The sequence below is a fragment of the Morone saxatilis genome, unplaced genomic scaffold (assembly GCF_004916995.1).
Source record: "Morone saxatilis isolate NCDOM2014 unplaced genomic scaffold, NCSU_SB_2.0 Contig7, whole genome shotgun sequence".
In the NCBI taxonomy this organism is placed as follows: domain Eukaryota; kingdom Metazoa; phylum Chordata; class Actinopteri; family Moronidae; genus Morone; species Morone saxatilis.
Window position 1 is genome coordinate 21,827,873 of NW_023340246.1, and position 7,996 is coordinate 21,835,868.

A 7,996-nucleotide genomic window follows, 5' to 3' on the forward strand; every position below is an offset into this window, starting at 1 on the left:
AGAGAGAGAGAGAGAGAAAATAATACCTCAGTCTCAATTCGGCACAGGCTGTTTCACACACATAACGGAACTCTTTTTTTTACGTGCCTGAGCTTCATAGCAGGAGAATCGAGCAGGTTGGAGCTAATCGAGTTATGTAAAGATCCAATTTGACAGAGTGAAGTGATGAGGAGGGATGTTCTGATAACGACAGCAGAGAAAGGAGAGCAGTCGTTGGGATGTCTTTTTTTGGTGAATGGGATAATCAGGAATCAGAATAAGCTGCAGGAAGACATGTTTCTATCTGCTGCAACGGCTTAGACACTCAGTATCTGACTGTTTCATTTACTGTTGGATTTCACTCTTTCAACACATCTGTGTGTCTGCAGTCTGACGTTTATGGAAGCCCATTTCTGCCAATGTGATAAAAAAAAAATAAAAAGATTATGTAAGTCATCATGAGAAAGTTTCTCAAAATAATGAGTCAGTATTTTGAGATATTAAGTCAATAATTTAAGAAAGTTTCTCATTATAAGGACTAACAGAATCCTTTTTTGCCCCCTCACATTGGTGGAAATGTGCTTCCGTTAAAGGAAAAAAACAAATACATAAGAAAAACAGTTATTTATGAAGCAAATACTTTAAGCTGGTCTGTGTTCTTGACTTTCATGTTAAAAATATCAGTTAAACTCTATTTTATGGTTCTGTAATTTCCTAAATAAGTTTCCTGGAAAGAGAAATAGGGAAACATGTGAGTTTGGTTAGTTGCGGTGCTTTTATGTTGATTTCTCTAAAGAGCTTTTTAAATCCTAATAACTGGAAAAACTGAGGGAGCCTTTTAATCCTAATTAAATATTAACTTCATACTGGAAATATTTTTTATTTTTATTCTTGTGTGTTGAACTGTATACTTGCCTGTAGAACAACTTTGCACATTTGCATGTTTCAGCAGATCTGCTGTGCACTAAACTTGGGTAAAAAAGACTTTAGGTTACGTTAGCAATTAACTGAAATTAATTCAAGTCAATTTTATTAATACAGTGTAGTGTCAAAAATCACAAATTTATCCTTACAGCCTCGATTTGGATAAAGAAAAAAGAAGAAAATTGAAACATTTTTCATTTAAAATGTTAAATTCTACCTCTTTTTACCTCTAAACAGTTGCATTTGTTGTGATAATAATCCTAATAATTTCTATTTTCCCTTAAATTTGTTCTATTTTACAGCATTTATACATCATTGCAGTTTCCTCAAAATGTCAAATATCAGACTTTTCACTTCCTCCCCTGTTATAATGTTGATATTGTCCTACAGTTCTCCAGCAGCAGACACACAGTGTATCGAGTCTTTATCTAAATGTGTCAAACAGAAACTCTTTTTGTCATTTTCCTCTATGATGAGTCATATTTAGGGCTCTCGGCTCTCCTGCTATGCTTCACATTGGCCACTAGGTGTCGCTCCGGTATCTATAATTGTTAGTAAAGGCTCAGTCAGAAGACTTCTACTCCATCAGTTCTGGTGGGAGACCCTGCAAGCTGCAGACCTTTGTGTTTTTCTGAGGTTTAGGGAGCAGCTGGTCATTGCAAACATTTCGACTGGATTTCACAGCAGTGTGTAAATCTCTGCGGAGATGAGATGTCTATTATTTACTGTCTGAGAGTACACGCAGCAGAGCAGGACGTCTCTACCGAGAAGCTGGATGGATTGAAATACTCAGAAAGAAACGTAAAAACTGAGGATGATTTTGTAGATGAAAAAGAAAATATGAGGTAGAGGTAGAGTGAAGTCTTTACAGTGGATATTGTAATATTGGACAGATACAAAAGAAAGACAAAGAAGTGAACAGAGAGGCAGAGCAAGACACTATAATCTGTTGATTTAAACTACAAGTACCAGGCTAAATACTACAGTCTGATTGGACAACTAGACATAATTTTAATGTCCTTCACAGGGCCCAGAATCGTGACGAACCAATCATTTGATCACCTCCAGTACCTGAGGGATCCCACCCATCCACCTGATTGACAGCCATTTATTTCAACCACTACCGTACGGGCAGAAAAGAAATATTAAGACTAATTACTGATTAAAAAACAGCTATTCAGATACAAACTGCAAAACCCAACCACCTTAAAGAAGCAATTTAATCATGTATTCAGTCTTAAAATCACTATTTTCCAAAGCAGCCAGCTTTAACATCTTTTTGTTTTGATTCAGCCAATAACACACGATATGGCCAAAAGTCTATGGACACCTGAATATTACAGCCATATGCAATAGTTTTCACCAGATGTTAGAACAGAAAAGGTGTTTGTACTCCCATTCAGACACAAGCACATCAATGAGGTCCAGCGCTGATGTTGGGCCTGCCTGCTTCAAAGTCATCCCAAAGGTACTGGAACAGGTTTATTGTGGGGCTGGCTTTAGTGTTTAAAGAACACATTAGACTTTTCTTACACCAGCCAGCGGTAACACCCTGACTCTGTTTGACCTGAATGAACAACTATGTTTACCCTACTATTTAATGTCAAAATGTCTGCTGTCTAAAATATAAGAGCTAAGGGGCGTTCATATACTTTTGGCCATATAGTTTATATTGCAATCTGCAAGCATTTGCAACTTCATTAAATGTTGTTAACACCTGTTATAAATAAATAGACATTAAGACTTAATACAAGTTACTATGATGACATTTTTACAGTGCATGCTACTATCATTACAGATGATTGTTTTTTCGATTCTCTACATCTACAGTTTTGTTTTTACTGCATGACATACTGTTCCCCGATGACAGTCCACACAGACATGTAAAATGAAAGCGTTGTTTACATTGGCATGGCAATGCGGGCTTGGCTGTTAAATCCACAGTTGGGGATCCAGGGAAAGGATGCACCGTGGCCTTTTTGAGGCTGCTACTGCCACCACTGCTTGCTGACACACTGACTGCTCTGAAAGAAGCCGTTGGAGAGGAGTTCTTTGTGGTTACAAAGTGGTTGGCACTGACGGCCGCAGGCAACGTGGGGGAAAAGTGGGCATCTTTCACATCATTGTCACTTTTGTCTGGATTCACAGCCCCATTTACAAATATTCCTGAGCTCTGATTCCCACTGTGATTCGACACATTTGAGTTGAAACTGGGCTTTGAAAGAGTTAAATTTGACTTTACTGATGCGCCAGCATTCACACTGAGATCTGGCTTTGGCTTGCTGCTGGTCATGTTCCCCTCAGATGCTTCCATACTTGCATTTTCTACTCGAGTTGTAGCATTTTTAGCCTTTGTATTGTTTGCTATTTCAATTGGCACTGAAGGAGAGTCTTTGAGTGTCATAGCAGTGCTTGCATTTGACATGGAGATGTATTTTAGGCCTGCTGTGTGGTTGTCACTCTCAGGAGGGGGGAGCGCCTCAAGCCTAGAAATGAAGCCTTGACCTGGGGCGTCGATAGAGGAACCAGTGGGGGATCTGGAGACTGCCATGGAAGAGGGGATATTAAGGCCAGAAGTGTGTAGGGGGTTCGAAATAACCGGAACGCCAGCAGGTTGTGCTGATACTGCAGAGCTAGGCTGATAACTGGGTTCAGAAATGGAGCGGGGAGAGGTAGTTTGCGTTTCAGAGTTCAGGGCAGCTTCTGGATTCAGACTTTCATGAGGCTGATGGCCTGTTGGAATATGTAACATTACATCCAGAGTTACACTGTCATTAGTGTTCACTGCTGAAGAAACTAGTTCTACAGCAGAGTCATCCGTGATATGTATTTTTGGAACAACATCCGCAGGGTCAAATAAAGCAGAGAGATGTGCTAGTTTCCCAGCTGCGGTGAGATTGTTTGAGGCCTCAGGTGACGATATTGGATCACTGACAAATCTAAAGGCATCCACTGTTTGCGAGTTGTTTGCAAGCTGTGGCAGAATCTCGTCCTTGTCATAATCTTCAGCTGAAACAAGGGGGTTTGAGTGGCTGGATTTCAATTTGTCATCAGGGAGTGTGGAAACTTGGTCAAGAGGAAGTGATTGGCTGTCTGTGATTAACTGCTGGATTGACCCTGTTGACTGGCTGACAGGGTATGTGGTGGATCTTTGGAAGGACTGTAAATGGTTGTCCAGGGGGGGCTGGGTTGTTGTGGGCTGGTGGAATCCAGCAGTTGGCCAACTGGGCGACAAGGCCCCAATTTCTGCCTCTCCCATGCTGGCAGACACTGCTGACAATGCCACCCAACCAGAGAGGAGAGAAGGGGTGATGAGAGATGAGAGAGGGAGGGAAGCCATGTAAGGAGGGGTCGCAGGATAAATTTGAAAAGAAGAAAAAGGAGGCGTGAGGGTTGCTGCAAGAGAAAGAGAAGGTAAAATGGAGGGTGAAAGAATTGGCAGAGTAAGGGCAGAAGAAATGAAGTGGGATGATTGCTGCTGTAGCCCTCCGACATTAACATGTGTCTCTGCATTTTGTGTGTCTTGCCCTGGCCTCTGACTCAAGTTTAGTCTCTCACTTGCATCCAAAAACTTGTTTGCCTGTGCCTGAGTGCTCAAGTGTGTGTGCATCTGTGTGTGAGCCGAACTGTGTGCGTGGATTAGACGTCTGGGGTGTTCAGTGTTAGTTTGTGTCAAGCCTGACTGGTGCATATAATCCAGCCCTGAAGCGTGCAGGGGGGTTGCTGTGCCAAGCTGTGCACTTGGGCTGATGTGGAGTGCCAGTGTCTGGGTTGTTGCCATGACAGATGGATTCAACACGGGGGAAGTGGGGTGATTAAATGCATCGCCATGGCCAGTGAGTGCCTGGGAGCCCCTGGAGTTAGAGTGAGCACCAGCGGCAGTGTTTGTGTTCACCTGGTTGTGGATTAAATGGGAGATTGTATGCTGCAGCCTCCATGGATATCTGTTAAAGGTCAGGCTTGAAGTATGTCTGTCTTGTGACCCAGATGAAGACGTCTGAGCCAAGAGAAGAGAGTTCTCAACTACGGGATAAGGGGAGGGTGAAGACACTGCAGTTTCCTCTCCCACCATCCGTTCTGCCATCCCAGCAACTTGCATCACTGTGGCAGCAGCCTCTGAAGATACAGTGAGAGACAGGGTGTCAAGGTGATGAGAAAGGGGACTCCAAGTTGAAAGGAATGGATTTGAAGAGGAAGAAGAAATGGTAGACAAAAAAGCAGAGTGCAAACTTTGCGTTCTATCAATATTTGCCTGGAGCAGAGCCGGGGTGCTTTCAGAGGCCCAAATGCCAGCTGTTGTCAGTGATGTAAAGCCTATGGCAGACTTATTCACTGGACGTGGCTCATCTTGCAGAGTATATATGTCGCTCAAATCTCTCTGATCAGAGTGAGCCAAGAACTGACTGACTGACAGACTGGCTCCATGAGAAGATGGCCACAAAACCACTGACGAACCCAACTCAGGGTCCAGCAGCTCTAACTGTGACAGAGCTGGTTGTGTTTGGGGGGTGAAATCTGATGAGAATACAACAGTACTGGATGCCAAATTCTCCACAGATAATCCTGAGGGAGTTGGGTTAATTTGACTAAAAGAGGAGTCTAAAATAGTCCCACCTAAATGGGCTAAGCGACCTGATTGGGTATCAAGGAGCTGAGTACCCTCAGGGTAGGGCAATTGACTTGTAAACAATTCTGACATATTGTTAGAGGACTCTTCGGCAAAGAGTAAGCGGTATTCCGGCAGCAGTGCACCTTCAACAATTGGCAGCTGAGATTCAGTTTGGGCTTTAGAAAAGAGAGGAAGAGACAACGAGGATGCTGTGTCAACTCTTGTCGCCACAAAGTCCCTTTGAAGGTTTGAGGGCAGAGACAGAGATGTCAACACAGAAGGCTGAAAGTTCCCGCTAACTCCATCTGACTTTGGAACGTGAGCAGATTCAACAACACCATCTGCCTCTGAAAGCCTTTGTTCCGCATGCTGGGAAGAGGAGGGTAGGAATAGGGAGGGCTGCTGTGGATCAGCAGAGGGTGGAAGAGGAATGGTGGTGGACCAGAGGGGAAGAGAGGATGACAGAGGAGTGAGGGGAGGCAAGGTTGGAATTTTTAATGGGACAGGGGAGACAGATGATGGAGCAGATAGAGTGATGGCATGAGAGGAGGGAAGAGAAGAGGGGAGTAGAGGTAGGAGGGTAGATGAGAAGTAGATGTCAAGAGGGAATGCAAAAATGTTAGAAGAGGAAAAACTGGGAGAAGGAAAGGAGACGGGAGATATGTCTTCACTTGTATACACATTGATAATCAGTCTACTTTTGGCCACTGCAAGGTCAACATCACTTCTAGTAATGTCTTCCTTCTGTGATGAAGAAGAAAAGATCTGCTTTGGGAAAATCTCATCTGTGAGGAAAGCAGAGGAGCTTAGTTGTACCATGGGCAAAGAAGGTGTTGGCTGTATAAAGAAAAAGGATGAAAGGGGGGGAATAAGGAGAGATGGTGTTGGTTGAAAAGTTGATGTTTCCAGTGGCTGAGTGACAGCTTGTGTGTAGGAAATTTCCTGTTGCTTTTGTCCGCTTAAATTAGTGTTGCTTGGATCCCCGTGGTGGGTTTGAGCTACTGTCAAAGTCTGAGAAGCAGTCGGTATAAGAATTTGAGACCTGCTGATGAATGTAACTGTTCCTGGCATCAACATTTCTCTCGGGTGGTTTAGATAAAGTTCACTGCCTGCTGCTAGGCCTCTTGCGGGGGTTTCCGAATCATTGTGGAAATGTCTTTGGAAGAGCATTTCGCTGCCTCCCTCAGAAGCAGTTAAGGGTTGTGTGACAGGAAGCAAAGCACCTTTAGGTTCTGATATGTTGAATGATTGTTGTTTTTTGGCGTCAGGGCCGATAAAGGCTGTAGGGATGGTGGCAGGTTCATCCAAGGAGTAGGGAGCATCAAACTCGTACAAGCTAAAAGTACCGTCCTCCTCCGAGAGCTCAGTCAAATCATACACAAATGGTTCCGACCCCGATGAGTACTCATCGCCCAGTGGTTCCAGAGGATTTGTCCAGTTACCCATGGCAACTGTTTGGTTTTCCCCAGTGGTCATGCTCAGCAGTGACCACTGTGCCGCCACAGGTTTGTTCTTTCTATTGCTGAGTGCAGACGATGATGACAACAAAGATGACGATGATGACGATGCCAGGGGTGCTGCCACTATTGCTGAGGAAGATGCCTTTACATCTAATACCTCGTCTCTCAACACCCCTGTTTCAGGAGGGAGTTTTGAGTCTTGGGTGGTTGCAGGGGTCTCCTTGTTGGAGATTGGTCCTGATGTAAGTTGAGTTGAAGCATGTAAGTGGGAAGTTGTGTGTGTTGCATTTCTTAACCCAGTTGTGTGTTTAAATCCACCTTTTTGCATTGTGTATGCAGGCCTGGTTGTGTATTTGAGTTCAGTTGGCTGTGCGGCGGGTTTTGTGATGTGAGCCACTGGTCTGGGTGATGTTCTGGTGGCAGTCGGGCGCCTTCCTCCAGTTGGCCTCTTTCTACCTGGCCAGACCAAAGGGGTGGAGATGAACCCCAGGGAGGTCTTGGAGCTGCGATGGCCTGGGGGCCTGGGGAGGGAGGCTGGAGGTCTAGGGTGAGAGGGTTCGGGTGGACCTGGGGCGGGAGCTAAGAGTCTGGGTTCTATGAGACTAGGGGCTTGGGTTGGAGGCCTTAATGGACTGGATGCAAGGGACCTATGATGAGAGGCTCTTCCATTGGGGCTGAAAACAAATGCAGGTCTAGTTTGTCTGATTGAGGTGGCCGCAGGAGCTGGAGGTCTGGGTGCCTGAGAAATAGGGGATCCAGCGGAAGTTAATCCAAAAACATGCCTGAGTCTTCTGTTGGGAGCAGCTGGACCAGCAGTAAGTACAGCGGCAGCAGAGGAGTCCTTTGCTGTCACCAGGAAACAGCACAGCAAACCAGACGCCATTATGGTGAAAAAGCAGGTTACATATAATAAATAAAAGTAATTAAAAGTACAAACTCAAGGCAGTATACACAGTGGAGATTAAGAAGCACCTTTACTCCAGAGACATCCCTAATAATCACTGTAAGTGTGAGTATAAGAAAA

General features: G+C 44.4%; 1 protein-coding gene across 7 annotated transcripts in view; it reads right to left on the reverse strand.

The window, feature by feature from the left end:
- Window positions 1–7,996, reverse strand: part of adgrg6 (adhesion G protein-coupled receptor G6) — a 111,324-nt gene that overhangs the window by 38,706 nt on the left and 64,622 nt on the right. The window lies entirely within an intron of this gene.